Source organism: Schistocerca gregaria, chromosome 8, assembly GCF_023897955.1.
Source record: "Schistocerca gregaria isolate iqSchGreg1 chromosome 8, iqSchGreg1.2, whole genome shotgun sequence".
Lineage (NCBI taxonomy): Eukaryota > Metazoa > Arthropoda > Insecta > Orthoptera > Acrididae > Schistocerca > Schistocerca gregaria.
The window spans coordinates 161734504-161748939 of NC_064927.1; the positions used below are offsets into that span (position 1 = coordinate 161734504).

The window sequence follows — 14436 nt, forward strand, 5'->3', positions numbered from 1 at the left end:
AAGTTCTTGGGGACTGATGACCTCAGATGTTAAGTCCCATAGTGCTCAGAACCATTTGAGCATGAACATCAACAGAAGTAAAACAATGGAAATTGAATGCAGTCCAGTGAAACTATGCGATGTTGGCAGAATTAGATTAGGAAATGAGATTCGAGAGTAGTTGATGATTACTGCTTTTCGGGCATCAAAGTAACTAACGATCGCCGAAGTAAGGAGAATATCATAGTCACACTGTCAACAGGAAGAAATTCGTTTCTGAAAAAAAAAATAATATCTGATAGAAATTTAAATATTTGGAAGTCTTTCCTTTTACCTAAAGACATTTTAAAGGTTTCCAGCTCGGTGGTTGCTAACAAATTGGCCAGTTTCGGAGTTCGGGCCATTTTCAAGTGTAGTCGGTGTCAGTATTATTATCGGATTATTAAAAGGTGGACCAGCAGATCTAAAAGAGAGCACAGAAGCGTCAAAATTAAAATCAGATTATTTATGAGTACAGTAATATCTTCGACACTAACGTCACGTGGCATTAGTTCCGAAAATGACTATCACAGTAGCTGTTAGTGTACTCAGTACACATTCTGGTTTTAATTTTGATACTTGTCCGTTATAATATACTGACATCTGCTACAATTGAAAAATGGCCTAAGTCCGAAACTGGCCAATCGCGCGAGCTTTAACAAAGCGAATACTTTTGAACAACAACCGAGATGGAAAATTCTAAAATGTTTATGTTCAAATATGTGGCCATGATACCCAGATGAAAAAATTATCTGAAGGTATTTGTATGGAGGATAGCGCTGTGTGGAAACTAAACGTGAACGATAAGCGGTGCATACAAGAGGAGAATAGAAGCTTTTGACATGCGGTGCTACAGAAGAACGTTACAGAGTAGATATTTCGATCGAATAATTAATGAGGAGGTATTGAATGGAGTAGGGGAAAAAATGTATGGCACAAATTGATTAAAAGGGATCGGTTGATAAGATACTTCGTGTGCGATCAATGAATCTTCAGTTTGGTAATGGAAATAAGTACGGAGGGGTAAAAAATGTAGGAGGAGCAAAAGGTGGAATACGGTAAGCTGGTTAAGACGGATAATAGGCTGCAGTCGTTATTCAGATCTGAAGGGGCTTGCACAAGACATACTAGCGTGAGCTGTGTCAAAGCTTTTTTTAGACTGAACAGCAACAGTGGCCGAGTGACAAGAAGGCTACAGGACTTCACAAAACACTACAAATACGGTTTAAGGAACCTACAGCCCATACATTCCTTGGAAAAACACTGTCCAGTCACATAACGTGGCCACCTGTCAAAAGCCTCAATAACCACCTTCTGAGCGCGGACCGCTGCGAGACGTGCTGGGAGGGAGTCAGTGAGGTTCTGGAAGGTACCCACAGAGGTCATGGAGCCACACTGACTCCAGTGCTGTGACCAGCTGCGCTAGGATTATTGGTGGAGGATCCATGGTGCGAACATCCCGATCGAGGTGGTCCCACAGATTCTCCATTAATTTTAAACCCAGGAAGTTATGCGGGCATGGGAGTATGATAAACTAATCCTGGTTGTGCTCCTCCAGCCACGCCCTATACTGTGACATAGTGCATTGTCCTGGCCGGCCGCGGTGGTCCCACAGATACTCCATTAATTTTAAACCCAGGAAGTTATGCGGGCATGGGAGTATGATAAACTAATCCTGGTTGTGCTCCTCCAGCCACGCCCTATACTGTGACATAGTGCATTGTCCTGGCCGGCCGCGGTGGAAGAGCGGTTCTAGACGCTTCAGTCCGGAACAGCGAGACTGCTACGGTCGCAGGTTCGAATCCTGCCTCGGGCATGGATGTGTGTGATGTCCTTAGGTTAGCTAGGTTTAACTAGTTCTATGACCTCAGATGGTGAGCCACACAGTGCTCAGAGCCATTTGAACCATTTGCATTGTCCTGCTGATATATGACACCGTGCTGACTTAAAACAAACGCATGTAGGTGTGGACATGGTCCCTCAAGGATAGATGTGTAGTTGTTGATCTACTGTGCCTTCCAGAATGACGAGATCACCTAGGAAATGCCTTGAAAACATTCCCCAGACCGAAATGCTTCATCCTCTGGCCTGGACCCTTCTGACGATTTTTGCAGTATGTGTGCTTTCAGAAGAGGCACCAATGTTAGCACTGAATAGGGGATCATGGAGGAATTTTATGAGGGGGACTACGCTCCAGCCTGAACGCTGAAAGGCATAATCAGTCTTAAATGATGATGATGATGATGATGATTTGCTTTCAGACGTTTAACGCCCAACGCGCCAAAGCTGTCTGTTCCACCGGGCAACGTGATTCATCTGAAATGGTCATCTGTGGCCATTCAGTGGACGTCCAGTTGCGGTAATGGCGTGCAAATTCCAGCTTTCATAGCTGATGAACAGCCGTCGGAATGGGTGCGTGGATGGCCCAGGAGCCTGTTGTGAAGGCTCATTTGCAGCAACTTTCGCTGAACGACCGTCGAGAAGGCTGTTGGTAGCCACTTGATTCATCTGGGCGGTCAGTTGCTCAACAGTTGCAAGTTTATTCGCACGTACACATTTCCGCTGCCGTCATTCACCACTTGTCACATATGACCGGTGGTGCGCGACAGTTGCCTCGATGCCAGTTTCGGATAGCGCCATTTTCCCATGCACGGCGTACTTTAACCACGGCGGTACTCGAACATTTTACAAAACTTAGCCGTTTTGGAAGTGCTTCCACCCTTGGCGCGAAGCCAATGGTGATTATCTTCTGGACGTCGGATTACTCGCTCCATTTTCGCATGTTACGACAATGACTGCTCTGTTTACCGAGTCCCCCGAACGCGCTTTATATGCCCTCCACTGCTAGTCCTGCTGTCTGAGAGTGGTTATTGCCCCTTGGTTACATTGATGTGACTGGAGGGCGTATAATCTACTGTGTCGGTGGTGACGACTCAGCGGCGCAATTTACTCAATAGATTACATGAATAGCCTTTTAATTATACGGCAGCAAACACATCCGCCTTATTCAAAGTGTACAACAAGCGGTAACTAGTCGGGTGTGCTACTTCTACACCTACATTTATACTTCACAAGCCACCCAACGGAGTGTGGCGGAGGGCACTTTACGTGCCACTGTCATTACCTCCCTTTCCTATTCCAATCGCGTATGGTTCGCGGGAAGAACGACTGCCGGAGAGCCTGCGTGCGCGCTCGAATCTCTCTAATTTTACATTCGCTATCTCCTCGGGATTTATAAGTAGGGGGAAGCAATATATTCGATACCTCATCCAGAAACGCACCCTCTCGAAACCTGGACAGCAAGCTACACCGCGATGCATAGCGCCTCTCCTGAAGAGTCTGCCACTTGAGTTTGCTAAACATCTCCGTAACGCTATCACGCTTACCAAATAACCCTGTGACGAAACGCGCCGCTCTTCTTTGGATCTTCTCTATCTCCTCCGTCAACCCGACCTGGTACGGATCCCACACTGATGAGTAATACTCAAATATAGGTCGAACGAGTGTTTTGTAAGCCACCTCCTTTGTTGATGGACTACATTTTCTAAAGACTCTCCCAATGAATCTCAACCTGGCACCCGCGTTACCAACAATTAATTTTATATGATCATTCCACTTCAAATCGTTCCGTACTCATACTCCCAGATATTTTACAGAAGTAACTCCTATCATATAATCATAAATAAAGGATTCCTATTTCTATATATTCCCAATACATTACATTTGGCTATGTTAAGGGTCAGTTGCCATTCCCTGCACCAAGTGCCTATCCGCTGCAGATCTTCCTGCATTTCGCTACAATTTTCTAATGCTGCAACTTCTCTGTATACTACAGCATCATCCGCGAAAAGCCGCATGGAACTTCCGACAGTATCTACTAGGTCATTTCTATATATTGTGAAAAGCAATGGTTCCACAACAATCCCCTGCGGCACGCCAGAGGTTACTTTAACGTTTGTAGACGTCTCTCCATTGAGAACAACATGCTGTTTCCTGTTTGCTAAAACCTCTTCAATCCAGCCACACAGCTGGTCTGATATTCCGTAGGCACTTACTTTATCAGGCGACAGTGCGGAACTGTATCGAACGCCTTCCGGATGTCAAGGAAAATGGCATCTACCTGGGAGCCTTCTGGTTCTCATGAACAAATAAAGCGAGTAGGGTCTCACACGATCGCTTGGCACAAATCCTTCGGGTACCAGACACAACTAGACAACATCATACGTGATTTCATTTCGTTCCCTCTCAGAAACAAAGTATTCGAAATCAGATTCGACTAATCAACATTACCAACTATAAGTTAGATTGTTAAGCATGGCGGAAAAATGCGAAGCGCTATGACTCAAGATTTATTTATTTAGCATTAGAAGCGAAATCCGTACAACCACTCAGAACGCATGCAACTATTATTATTAATTCTCTAATTGCTGCCGCGCGGGATTAGCCGAGCGGTCTTAGGCGCTGGAGTCATGCGCTGTGCGGATGGTCCCGGCGGAGGTTCGAGTCCTCCCTCGGACGTGTGTGTGTGTGTATGTGTGTGTGTGTGTATGTGTGTGTGTGTGCGTGTGTGTGTGTGTGAGTGTGTGTGTGTGTGTGTGTGTGTGTGTGTGTGTGTGTGTGTGTGTGTGTGTTTGTCCTTACAATAATTTAGGTTAAGTAGTGTGTAAGCTTAGACACTGATGACCTTAGCAGTTAAGTCCCATAAGATTTCACTCACATTTGAACATTTTCTAATTGCTGTAGATACATATACTTGTTAATGTTAAGTCGTTGGTATCAATCAAATTACAGTATAGTTAAAACGGTAATTAAGTGACGTCATTTTGGCTGTAATTAGACCTGTGATGGTCGTAGAGGTAGAGAACAGGCGATAGTTGAAGGCGTGTAGATATGCAGCCTAATTAGAGGAAAAATGACGTTACAACACTCTATCATAGAGGCCGTAGACTAAAGTACTAAGAAACGATTAAAACATTTATAGATTGCTCTCTGAGCTTTTTCTAAACAAACAGTTATTGAATTTTGCTCTCGATCTCGCGTGGTCAGTAGTTGTTTCGTATCTGCGTTACAGTCCTTTATTCAGGCGTGTGCTGGAGATTGTTCTGCCCAGTTGTCGATGAGCGATGGGATTTTATTGATATTTCAATTATGTGCTATCAACGTGTCGCCAAATGAGAATCTGTCGTTCCGAACAATCATGCTTCCCAAAAATGGCAAATAACTGTTGGTGGTGATGACAGCAACCAGTCACAAATTTATTGTAAGTTCCTTTATTCAAAAGGTACCATTACCGGTCTCGAATCATTACAATCCATCGTCAGACGCCTTTCATGCTTTCATTAGAACATGTGGTGCGTTTTTTGTTGATTACTTGTCCTAAAATATGAATAATACATAATTATAAGCACTCCACGCATATGGTTGCGTACAGATTTGCACTGGGATGTGACTTACGTGAAATGTCGGTCTGGAGTATTTGTTTTCATACTTTTCGTCCAACGAACGATGTTCATAGTTTTCACCACATTCTTATCGTTGTACACATACATTTTTATCATTGAGCCCTTTAGATTTGTCACAGAATACATTTCTAACATGTATCACATGTTTTGATCGATACAAAGTGTTTAAAAGTACATGAGCGTCAAAGATGCTATGATATATCGTAACATTATGATGATGTCCCATGTATGGAAAAGGACCATATATTCACTTACGTAACTGGAATGCATTTTACACTAGTACAAAGAGACACTGATTTTGTGAATTTTAGAGCGAATGCTGATACATTATAAAGATGTTCAAAGTCAGATTTTTTAATATGCATGGGTAAGACAGTACATTATTTTTTTACATTTAGCATCATGAAAATTGTAGTAACGTATAAATTTGCTACTTGATCTGCAGATAGGGGTAGGAATATTATTTGCTTTGGAGGGTGGAAAAATTTCCAAAAATTAATTTCCACCCACCAAAGCAAATAATATTCCTATACCTATCTGCAGATCAAATAGCAAATTTATATTTTCCTACAATTTTCATGATGCTAAATGTAAAACAATAATGTACTGCCTTGTCCATACATATTTTAAAAAAAATCTTTGACATGGAACTTCCTTATAATGTAACAGTATTCGCTCTAAAATTCACAAAATCAATGTCTCTGTACTAGTGTAAAATGAGTTTCAGTTTCATAAGTGAATATATGATCCGTTTCCAGACACGGGACATCTTCATAATGTTACGATATATCACAGCATCTTTGACACTCATGTACTTGTAAACACTTCGTATCTATCAAAACACCTGACCCACCAAAACGACTATGTTCGACAATGTTCCCAGGTGTAGTACGTGTCCCCCTCCGTCGCCATAGGAGAGGTAACGACAACATAAATGCTGATATATTTGCTGAATTGGTAAAACTTATTTGTTTCATCTCCAACTATACAGCTGGCTAATTTCATTCTTTCTTTTAGTGGCTGGATTCTCACACACAATCGGTGCCTGGCGACAGAATAATCGAAAATCGGTATATGGGAATAGGAATGCGTCTTTACTTATTCGTAAGTTTTCTAGCTATTCAGAACCTTTCAAATGTTGGTATACGCTAGTTTTTCCTCAGCGATACTTCGAACTTCTGACAAACCAGACGTTCTAGACAGATGTAATAAAACTGTCTCACAAGCATAAATTGGCGCAGATAACATTTTTAAACATCTGTTCTTGAACAATCTCTTTCTTCTACCTCCTTCGACAAGTGTATGGAAATCGAACGCTCTCTTTATGAATTATTACAACGAAGATATCGCTGATCACACTGATGGATAGTAAGTTATCCGTCTGTACATTTATTTGAAACGAATATCAAAATCCATTCGCGTAAAGATGACAGCGGAAATCCGTTTCGAACTTCGTTTTCTGCAAGCTGCATCGCGTATGAACGTAGTATATGTGGAGCTACAGTGACAACAAGTAATACAAGAGCAGCAGTTGGATGACAGGATCGAGGTGTAGTTGTAGAATCGTATGGTGGTTGCGGCGGTCCGCTTCTTCCCCCAGTAGCTCTGCGAATTGACCCACTGTGTTGATGCATTAACCGGAGCGCAGCGGGCGATTTTTTGCCCCTTGCTGCAGGGGGCGATGGAGACCAGAAGATGAGGGGAATGTTTACGAGGAGCAGCAGCAGCCGTGATCGTCTAGTGGTTAGGACATTGCGTTGTGGCCGCAATAACCCAGGTTCGAATCCTGGTCACGGCAAAACTAGCGCTCTCATTTTTATCGCATATCTATGCAAGTGCTTTTGATGACAATAGATTTCTATAAATAAAACTAACATAACTGGCCAGTGTGATAATTTACTGGCATGATAATGGTAAAAAGATCGCAGTTATCTAAGTAAACTGTCGTTTTGCAAGTGTATGAACATATAAATTGGTCTGTCAAAACAATACAGCCGCACAAAACCAAATGGAAATTCTCAATGAATTACAAGAAAGGGCTCCAAATTTCATACTGGGCAACAATCAGGCAGCCAAAATTTTAAAACCCATGTAAGGGATAATCGAGAGATTTTCTCAGTTCATATATTTAGACGAAACAATTCATGAATATGTGCTGGAAAAAATTTATTACGAGATTCGTTCCCACTAAATGGAAACCGATTTCAGATTAACAAAAAATAGATACATCAATAAAATGCATCTCAAAACACGAACTGAGACACTACCACACAGTTATCAATTCTGTGTGGTTTTATGGGGCTTAAGATTTTACATTTAGAGAGAGAGATAGAGAGAGAGAGAGAGAGAGAGAGAGAGAGAGAGAGAGCGACAATGACAATGAAATAATCCGAAATCGAAATGCTTCCGCTCCCCTCCCCCCCCCCCTCCCCTCCCCGCTCCCACTCTTCTCCAGTGCAGCACTTGCACTCTACGTTCCCATTGCTTGCATTACTTGCTGGATGTATTCCTATCTCTGTCTTCCAGTACAATTCTTAACCCCTACAGTTCCCCTGGTGACAAGGGATTTCCTGATGCCTTACATGTCCTCTCATCTTGCATATTTTTCTTGTCGGTTTTTTCCATGTATATGCCTTTTCTCGCGGATTTTGCAGAAAACCACTTATCTTATCACTCCACCTGATTTTAAACATTCTTCTGTAATACCATTTCTCAAATGCTTTGATTCTCTTCCGTTACGATTTTCCCCACTGTCCATGATTCACTACGTTGCAACGCTGTGCTCCAAACCTACATTCTGAGAATTTTTTTTCTCAAATTAAAGCCTACTTTGGCCAGTAATACCTTCTTGGTCGTCCTTGCCTCGCCCGTCGTTGGCTATTTTACTTCCAAGGCAACAGAATTTTGTTTTTTTTTTTTTGTTTTTTACTTCGTGACCACCAATTTTCATGTTAAGTTTCTCGCTGTTTTCAATTCTGCTGCTTCTCACTGCTCTTATCTTTTTCCGGTTTGCATTCAGTTATATTCTGCACTCAGTAGGCAGTTCATTCCCTTCAACAGCTCCTGCAATATCGTCAGCAAATCTTATCATTGATATCCAGCCACTCTGAATTTTAATCCCACTCTTTAACCTAGCTTTTTATTTCCGTCATTGCTGCTTCGGTGTGTAGACTGAACAGTAAAGATAAGACTGCATCCGTTTTCAGTCCGATAACTTCCCTCATGATCTTCCAATCTCATTGTTCCCACTTGGTTCATGTACACAATGTACATCAATTCTATTTTTCTCAGAATTTTTACATCCTGCACTATTTCACAATTACGAAAGCTTGTTAATATTGAAACAATAAAACGGTACAGTACAGTGAAAAATTGATCTGAAGGAAGTATGAATAACAGAACTTGATGTACCGGACATAAAAGTTTTTTGGTCAGAAAATTGACGACACTTGGATAGACAAATAAACACAAAGTGAGCCAAGGAACAACCTGTTGTGGCGAGCGGAAAATATCCCATTCTGAAAAAATAAAATTCATCTGGTCGGAAAGGGAATCTGAAATAAAACCCGGAAAAGGCCTTCTGTTATACCTGTACATCACGTGCTACACTTGTAGCCAAACGTGGTAATTATATTATTAGTCTTGTTTTGCTCTTGACGCAGAACCACTAACCCTATAACACTTCCTTGATAAAGCAGAAGAGCAGCAAAAAGTAGCTGTAGGGAATGAGGAATTGTAAGAAGGATGTACTTGAAGATCTGTAAGCCAAAGATGCTCACTGTCATAGAAGCTGTTCATCGTATATGAATAGAGGACGCAAGAGGCTTTGTAATTGAAGGGGAAAAGCTAAAGATTATAAAACACGCGGATTATCGAGCAGTGTTAGCGGAATCAGAAGAGAAACTACAGCAGTGGTTGAAGAGTGTTTCAGTGAGGTGTGAGGAGTATGGGAGAGGCAAAAGTGATGAGAATAAGCAGGAAGCAAGCTCCAGCTAACATATTCTTACATGGGAAAAAGATAAAGCAAGTGAAGTCTCTTCTGTACTTGGGAAATTTAATGATATCAAACGGAAGTTGTACAGGAGGAGGAGAATACCTGTGGGAAGAAGAGCATTTGAAAAAGATTCAGTTGTTAACATCTGGAAGAATTCCTGTGCAACTGAGGAAAAGGTTTGCTAAATTTTAGGGATGGAGTGTTATGTTACACATAAGTGAATCATAGGCAGTTATAAAGCAAACAGGAAGATAATTAGAAAAATAGTTAAGATGAAGTGAACTGCCAGGCTTAAGAATGAAAGAGCAGTAAAGGAAACGGGGAAAGAAAGAAGAGTCGCAAAGTGCTCGCAAAGAGGAAAAAATCCTAGTTGGGCCGAATACTGTGTAGAAATGTTTGCAACTAAAAATTAGAGAAAAGTGGAAGGAATGAGCAGAGGAGGTAGGAAAAGAATTGGAATAATGATCGATATTAGAAAGAGGCCAAACAGGTGAAGAGAGATGCTCAAAACAGGACACGGAAAACCTCCTGTTGTATCCTGACGTAAGAAAAAAAAAAGAAAATATTTCGTTATGGTTCGCCTGAAGTTAAAGGAACGCTCCAATTCAGTTACAGAGATTGTCTCATATTCTGTACGTGCTGAAACAGGTCTATTGGGAGTTTGTGATTTGCATTTATGGAATTTGTACATACTTCGGATGCCTCAAACGCTAAGCGACAGTTTTGAATTGCTAATTATTTGCGTGCAATCTTTGGTCAGAATGGCTGTGTTGCTGGAAGAAACGCTTGGTTTGTCATCACTGCTTGGCAGCGAGGAACGCGGCCGTTCTATCCCTAGGGGAGTAATGAGACAGACGCGGAGCATATTCGTGGTAATGTTACGGGCATCTGTGTTCAAGTAAATGAGTTGTTTGAATATTGTGAAACAGAGGAGAAAGATTCCATTAGTGATTTAGAATGAAGTGGTATGTAATGACACTAGAAAAGCATATGAAGAGGAGTGAAGGTAATATTTGAAGTAGCGCCATTGTTGACTGCGACATCCATATCAGGGACCTTCAGATTTTTCGTTGAAGACTGAGTAATTTTCACTGTAAGATACTTTTCGTGTTTATTAATTACATGTCTAACACTTGTGGGAGTAAGAGTTTGACATAAATATATCCCTTTATCAATGTTAATGAGCGCTGTAATATGAATTTCATACAAGTAATAACATATCAGATAATTTACCAACAGTCTGCTCACGGTGTGAGCAGGGATTACGTCGACCACTCTAAACACTTCTTCATTGAATTGTATGAGTGAATCAGCAAGGTTTACCTGCTGTCAGGTATCGTGATGAGATCTTGGGACCTCACGTGCGGTTGCTGTTAGCTTCTGTGACCAAGACTCCCTGTTCATGGACGATATGCTCGACTTCATAGAGGACGGGTAGTTTATTTTTTCTTGGAAATGGAAGGTACCGCACGCATGGCGTTGCCTGCTCGCTCTCCCGGTTTGAATCCCCAGAACATGTCTGGGATTCACTAGGCAAACAAGTTGCATCACATTAGCATCGACCAACCGTATCCAAGACTTGCGAGTAGCTCTCCGGGAAAACATGGGCGTTATTGCCTCTCCATGCGATCATTCACAAAATTGTATTGCTACCAAAGGTGTAACACCTCATACCGAGCACATTAACCAATCGTCGGAATGTGTGTGTGTTAATCAGTAAGTTTGAAAAAAACGAAGAATATTTCTGCCTATCGTTATGAATGCTGCAGTTGTTTACGTTCTGTATTCTTGACATTGTTTCTACTTTACCATCACCCGTTGTGCTATTTTGTGGCAAAATAAACACAACCTTGCAAAATTTTCGTTTGTTGCTTTAATTCTGGACACCAGTATAGTATTAACAGTATCTGACTTTGCTCCACCACAGCATAATTTTCAGATCCACTTGAAAATGTAATAACAATATAAAGTCGAAAACAGTTGTGGAATAAAATAAAGAACTTTTAGCATTTGCAGCGGCTATTCATTAATTTTGTACATGGATGTGGAGCAGTGGCGCTCTCCAAACGTGGAGAAACCAATAAGACGTGACAGTATCAGAAATCGGAAACTACGACAGTGGGTAGACTTTGAAGGCTCTGTTTCTCCAATTACTTTGACCGATGCAAAGAAGAAAACCATGTCATCGCTGGTGGCTCTATTCTTAGTTAGATAAGTCCACTGTTTCGTGTCTGTTACTTTAGACCTTGTGGGCATTTTCAAATGATGCATTTAGCACTTGCATCTTTCATTTTTGCAACAACAAAACAATCTCTCGCAAGTATGTGACAAATACCCAACTGGAATAAACGAACGAGTGTATTATAAAGGCGAACATAACCAGAACGAGTAATGTGCGCACAAATGTTACAGGCATGAAACTAATGTCAGGAAGTCCAGTTGCCCAGCACGTAACTGATTCAGATAATACTTAAGTCTGTGTACTTGCAATTTCGTAACGTCGAATACAGTCTTGTTAGAAGCGATAGAAATTGCAGTTCTTTTAACAGCATACTAACGCAGGTCGCTAGATAAATGAAGCGTTACAAAAGATAGAAACATGCGCAGGTCATTGTTTTCATAGAAGGTCGTCGAATGGACTCTCACAACTATAGAACTGTATCGGTATCGTCATTTTGCTCTAAAATTATCGAACACGCTTTATGTTCGCGTTTTCTGGCCTTTTCGGGGACTAAAAGATCTCTGTAGGAATCAACATGGAAGCCGTAAACAATGATCGCGTAAAACTCAGAAACCCAGCTGGCTCTGTTTATTCCCAAGACACAGAAGGCAGTAGATACCAGTTTTTACTTCCAGAAAGCGCTCGATACAGTTCCGCTCGCAACTAAAAAACAATTAGGTCCGTCTTCTGAGGGTAGAGTCAGTCTATTGCACTCATCCCGTTTACATGGGGCTCCCAAAACCGGATTTCGTAAACCGATTTCGCAATACCGCTTCTGGGCGGTCATGTAAACACTTCAAAATCCTGGACATCCGCCACTGGTACAATTCCGCAATCGATTTTCCCTCCCATGTAAACGCAACCAGTTTTGAAACGTCCTTTGGCTGTCAGGTGTTTTTTTTATACAATTCGTCTTGTTTTTACAAATCTTCGGCGAATATGGACGGAGTGGCTTTTTGTAAAGGCAAGCACAGGACAATCAGCTTCATTTCACATGTAGCGAAAGTGATGTTAAGAATAATTAATAAGAGACTTGAAAAAGTAATGAAAGAGAATGTTGGCGAGGAGCAGTTTGGCTTCAGACGGAATACGGGCAGCAGATGTGCAATAGGGCTCCTACGAATCTTGGGAGAAAGGTTTATTGAAAAAGGAAAAGACCTATATATGTGCTTCATCGATCTAGAAATGGCATTTGACAATGTGGTTTGGGACAAGCTGGTGACTATATGAGGGAAAAGAGAGTGGACTGGAAAACCAGAAGACTTGTAAACACAATATATCTTCAGCAAACAGCCTCAGTTAAAGTGAGAGGAGAAAGTACAAATTGGATCGGACTAGGAAAAGGAGTAAGACAAAGACGCTATCACCTATCCTTTTCAACCTCTGCCTGGAAAATATGATTGACCAATGCTAATTAGATGACAAAGGGGTAGAAACTGGCGGAAGAAGAGTAGGATGTTTGAGGTTTGCTGATGACATGGTCCTTCTAGCAACAGGGGAAAAAGAATTACAGGATTTGGTGGACACTATTGAAGCTAACAGAAAAAATTACGGAATGAAAGTTATCACAAAGAAAAAGTATTGGCACTAGGAGGAAATAAAGAAATAAAAATTATGCTGAATGGAGAAATATTAGAACAGGTGCAAAATTTTAAGCATCTTGGAAGCAGGATAGACACCAACTGGAAGTGCGCCACAGAAATTAAAACAAATATAGCAATGGAAAAAGAGGCATTTTATAATAAAAGTAGAATTTTCTGCAGCGGTCTGGACAGAGAACTCAGGAAGAGACTCATAAAATGTCTTGCGTGGAGTGTTCTTCTGTAAGGCGCTGAAACATTGAGGAAAAAAGACAGAACGGCTGGAGGCATTTGAGGTGTGGACATGGCAGAGGATGGAAAGAATATGTTGGATGGACGGAATAAAAAACGAAGAGGCACTTAGAAGAGTGGAGAAGAAAATACAGTTACTACATGTAATAAAAGGGAAGAAAAGGAAATTGAATTGGGCATATATTAAGAGAGAGTGACGGACTGATAAAACAGTTTTAGAATATTTTATGTAGAAGGGAAAAGGAAGCACGGAAGGGAGAGATTTCAGATACTGGATGACGTGATGGACGGCACAACATACAGCAGCCTTAAGAAGGGAGTAATGGATCGCAGAAAATGGAGAGGCAAAGGACCTGCTAATATAGCAGAAAACATGATGATGATGTATAAATATTACACTTACTGTTTACACCTTGTCTAACCGTAGAGAAATAGCGTTTGTGCCGATTAAATCATAAAAGAACAGCTGTTATCCAGGTGCCATATTTAGCTGAGCTGGCAAAATCACTTCAGTCTTTAACATGTAAACGCGACAGCAAAAAACGCTTTCCTAAATTTGGTTTTCGTCTTCCGGCAAAAATGTCGCATATAAACATAGTGACTGAAAGTTTCTTTTAAAAATTATTTTCATTTGTTTTGAATTCGCTGGCTTTCTTCGTTGGTTGGTTGATGGTAACTTTGCTGTTGTTTAGCATTGGGTGACTGTGCATTTCCAAGTGTGAGAGAAACCAAATATATCTGCTTGCGAGAATACAACATGAATTTAGCCCTGTGCTATAATCTTTCTAAAAATGTGCAAACTCACTAAATCCTGAACTTTACTATTAATCTCTCTAATTAAATAAAAGTGGTCCCTGTGTGTTAATGATCTGCCTAATTGTGCTATTCACGAAACGGTCCCTGTGCCTT

The 14436-nt window shown here is 41.1% G+C and overlaps 1 protein-coding gene and 1 non-coding gene across 2 annotated transcripts in view; one reads left to right on the forward strand and one right to left on the reverse strand.

Moving 5' to 3' along the window:
- LOC126284908 (phospholipase A2 inhibitor-like) overlaps positions 1 to 14436 on the reverse strand; it is a 172875-nt gene that overhangs the window by 89789 nt on the left and 68650 nt on the right. The gene's annotated exons all lie outside the window — the stretch shown is intronic.
- Trnah-gug (transfer RNA histidin (anticodon GUG)) lies at positions 7207 to 7278 on the forward strand. The gene has a single exon. It is a non-coding gene; the product is annotated as a tRNA-His (tRNA).